The sequence below is a fragment of the Buteo buteo genome, chromosome 3 (assembly GCF_964188355.1).
Source record: "Buteo buteo chromosome 3, bButBut1.hap1.1, whole genome shotgun sequence".
NCBI classification, from domain to species: Eukaryota; Metazoa; Chordata; class Aves; order Accipitriformes; family Accipitridae; genus Buteo; species Buteo buteo.
In genome coordinates this window covers 30564015-30568322 of record NC_134173.1, presented here as the reverse complement: position 1 = coordinate 30568322, position 4308 = coordinate 30564015, and the positions used below count along the sequence as shown (strand labels likewise).

General features: G+C 44.8%; 1 long non-coding RNA gene across 1 annotated transcript; it reads left to right on the top strand.

The window, feature by feature from the left end:
• The first annotated feature begins 354 nt into the window (after positions 1-354).
• Positions 355-4308, top strand: LOC142029455 (uncharacterized). The gene is made up of 3 exons (XR_012649926.1): positions 355-690; positions 1737-1817; positions 3940-4308. It is a non-coding gene; the product is annotated as an uncharacterized LOC142029455 (long non-coding RNA).

The following is a 4308-nucleotide window of genomic DNA, read 5'->3' as shown; positions in this document are numbered from 1 at the left end:
CACTGCGGTTGGTTTGGCCTGAGAATAAATGGCTCCAGCAACCTGGAGCTAGTGTCATGTTGTGGTACAAAGGGACTCTGTTAAACAGGGTTCATGGGTCTGGCATAGGCAGGTCTTGGCTTCTCAGTTTCAGAGCAAAACTTCACTGTAAAAATCAAAAAAAAGCTATGTCCTTGGCTGAAGATAAACAAACCCGGCAAAGCAAAGTTAATCCTTTTAAAATGTAAATATTAAATTAAACTTTCATTTTAACAGCACCCTTGGGTCTGCTGCCCTTTGGCTGGAATACCTTCCCTCTCTCCTCTGCTGCTGTGCAGCACCACTGGGTTGGGAGCACATCCCTTCTGCAGTACAGGGAACAAATTGCTCAAGGTGGGAGGAAGCTGTTGTCGCTGGAGTCTTGACTCTGAGGATCACAACGCATGCAAAGAAAAAGGCATCCCAGCTGGACTCTGGGGGAGAATCTGCTGATGACATCTGTTTGAATGACAAGCAGGGTGTGGAGTCTTACCAGCCACTCTGAGATGTGGCTGAGCCTGGCTGTCAAGCAGCTTATTGCATGTCTTTTCACTGCCTCTCTGCCCCCAGAATCACAGCAATATTGCTAAAGATGATGGCTTGTCTGGTGCTCCAGACTCTTTAGTTAAAAATCAGAGGAGAAGAAAAAATAAGAAGAAGAAGGAAAAAAAGGTAAGAAGGAGATGGAAAGAAGAGGCTGAGATGTAAAGAGCATGGTGGTAGGCACCTAAATCTAACATTTTTTGTGACGTTCATGAAAGTAGCTGAACATAGGAGAGGGCTGAGGTAGGCTGGCACTCTGTTGGGTGTAGAGTCTCTCTCAAAGATAGGATGATGAAGGCCACCGCTCTGGGTAAGGATTGTTGCAGCAGGATAACGCTCTCCTGTGCCATTCTCTGAGCATCTCTGTGACATTGTGGATGCCCCAAAAGGTGTGGTGACTGTTGTTTTTATCAACCAGTTAAGAGTAATTTCCAGTGCAGCAGTTTTGGCCTTCTGGTCCCTTCCTCCACATTCCTCCTGCTTACAACATATGATCTTCACGCAGTCCGTGGATGTATTTGTTTGGATTAATCCTGTGTTTCTGTGAGTAAAGTTTGCTAATTCTTATAAACAATTTTATTTGCCTAGCTGAACTGGACTTTGGGCAACTTGAAATTCAGGTGTCTGCATAATAGTGCTGAAAGGCACAATACAGCCAGTACCTGGAAAACCTGCTGTGCCTGCCCAGAGAGGGACCTTTTCTCCTCTCTGCTCAGCAAAGAGAGGAATTTTAAGTCACCCTGGCTTTCCATCCTCAGTTTGTAATTCTGTTGCTAAGTGGCAACGAAAGAAGATTATCGGATCACAGATTAACAGAAACCTCTATTCAGTGCTCTTGTGTAATTACACATTTCAGTTACTTATTTAAGAACTGATTTTTAGCTGCCATGTTCCTACCCCACCCTCACCCCTCCATAGATCTGTTATCCTCAGGGTCTGGTCAGGGTCCTGAACAACTGGCCGTCCCTCTCCACACTCAGCCTCTGCTCCCCAAGGGTCTCTGCTCTTAGGGGGGTCTTAGTAACTAAAGTTCTACCCTAGTCCTTCTGAATCATTTATTTGGGGAGAAAGCAGGTAAGAGTGTATAAAACGGTTTCGAGAGTTCAGATCTTTCAGAGGTTGCCCATTTTCTTCCTTCACTCAGAAATTCCCCATTTCTTTTTCTCTTTTCCCAGCCGACATGGTTCTATTGTCTCAAGCAAAAGTGGTCAAGCAGCTTCAGAAAGCGGAGGAAGAAACAAGCCTGAGTGGCAAAGGTAATTATTAAATGTTAAAGGTGAATCTCTGGCAGAAATTGCTTAGAGTGGGGTGTGAGGGGGAACCAGTGAAAAGGGCATGGAAAAAATCAGGAAACAGCACAGCTGGCTGGTGTCAGGGATGCAGACAGAAAGGCAGTCTGGGAAGGAGATGTAATTTGTCAGCTGGGAGGAGGACATGGTTGTGCACAGCATGTGCATTCACAGAAGCATGAAGAGCAAAGTCCTCTTCATGTAGGAAAGCAGTTTAGATTAAGCAGAAAAGCTGCACTGAGAAGAACCATGCGAGGAAGAGGAGACAGAAAGAAGGACAGAGCTGCGCGGGGACCTGTCCCTGTGACTGAAGGAGAGGAAGGAATGTGAGCCGAGCATTTAATAAGAGCAGGGAAGGGGAGGAGAAGAATTGCCTGGCTAAAATGGAACTAAAGGTAAGATTGGCATGGAGGGATGGTGAGAAACAAGAGCTGCAAAAACAACAGAAAGGAAGGGTGTGTGAAGGGAGAGAGGTAAACAAAATGATAGACTGTCAGGACGGGATGGACACAGATTGTCATGCAAATAAAACACAGAAGCAGAAAGTAGCAATGTATAGAAAAGCAGTTCTGTGGGCAGTTCAATATACCTGCTTTCCAGAGGACTGGTATTTCCAATGATGTCTTTTATGCTTGAGTCTCCCAAGGAAGCAGTAATTCAAGAAAAAAACAAGGCTGAAATAATATTTTCTGAGCCAGTCTGTGTTTTAAACTCTAGCTGACATTAAACATGTACTGCCCATGTGCCTGCTCAAGGCCTTATGATTGATGGATATCCTGCTTTACAGAGCCCCTTGCAAAGGAGACACTGGGGTTTTTTTTTTGTTTGTTTGTTTCAAATTTTAGAAGGAATGAATACTCACTGTCCTTTTTTCTGAAGAGCTTGTGTAATTCTCCTGTCACCCCACTCTGCCTTAGCTTTGCATGTAACTTCTCTTTGGAGGTAACTGTGCTATTTTCAAACAGGACACTGTGTTTGCTAAGATCAGTTTTAGCTCAGTGACCCCATCAGGGTAGCTAGGGATTAGAGTAGCGGGCCCAAAAATGGAACTCCTCTTGCTGGGATGTGCTAATTCAGATGATCAAACACAAGGCAAACATTCACTTTGCAGTTCCTACCCCAGAACAGATTTCTCCCATATATGTTATGGGTCTCCTTCAGACTTGAAGAAGAGAATTGGTTTTGATTTCTCTTCATCCTTAGCAGCAAGCTGCCAGAGGTGTTTGCTGCCCTTGTGGCTCTTTTGTTTTGGCACAGCACCCTGGATGAGGACAGGAGATCGCTCCCTTTCTTTCCCTCCTATCCAAGTCCAGGTGGATCTTCAGCTCTGAGACACAAGTTTTGGGGATTTCAGTCTGAATGGATAGCCTCAACTTCATCACAGCAGTGCCCAGGGACCCCCCCAGAAGTAGGGGCCTAGGAGAGCTTGCAATGTGGAGATGGTGGAAAGCAGAGAAGCGAGCAGGCAGAGGCCCCAGCGTGTACTTTTGAGCAGTGATACACACAACCTCTGTTTTTGACTGCTGCCCCCATGAGCAGTCTGCTTTTGGAAAAAAAAGGTTTTGCCTGAGATCATGTAGGGCCCTTCATCTGAAGTCATTCTTCACGGAGGAAAAATACCCTTCAAAAATAGAAAGTATTCTCTTTTCATGCCTAGAGACATCCTACTGTCTCATGATTAGTCATCTGCGGTCTAAACTCCATCTTTGACCAGAGCTAGCAAAAACTAAATTTCTTGCACCCACGAAAACTAAATTACTAGGACTATGGCAGCCTTGCTATTTGTCAGAATATCCAGTTAGGACAGGGTGACTAATTTGTCCCTGACCTTGTAATTACTTACATTTCCCTATATGCCTGCTGTGATTAACACCACAACTCCTGTTAGAGTTACACTTGCCTCTCATCCCAGGCTGAGCTCTGCTCAGAAGGAAAAGGAATTGCTGAACCCTCTCGTGGTGCCCTTGCCTAGATGCTGAGGAAACTACCAAGTGAAACCTGATGAAGCAAACGTAATAGTGCCTTTGTGGCAAATAGGGTCTAGTCTTGACCTTAGACCAAGTCTAGTCTTCTTTTATGACTCTTCCAGCATAGTGGCATGGACAGGATGGACCACGAAAGAAAGAAGCACCAACGGAAGACAAACAGCTTTCTGTGGAAACCCGATGAAGCAAGGAGAGAGAAAGGGAGTGAAAAACATACTGTGTTGCATCACACATAATGAGATTGTTAGCTTTCTGAGGGAGGGCATATCCTGTGCTGTTCTGTGTAATTTTTTCCTCCATCCCGTCTTACTTTTTGCTGTTAAAAAAAAAACAAAACAAAAAACAAACCATCCACAAAAGGTGTCTGTTCTAAAGGTGTCACTGATCGATTGTTCCTTTTGACTTAGGGTGACAGTCATACAGAAACCACCACACAGTGAACTGGGATGCTGGGACCCTGTAGCTTAACTCAT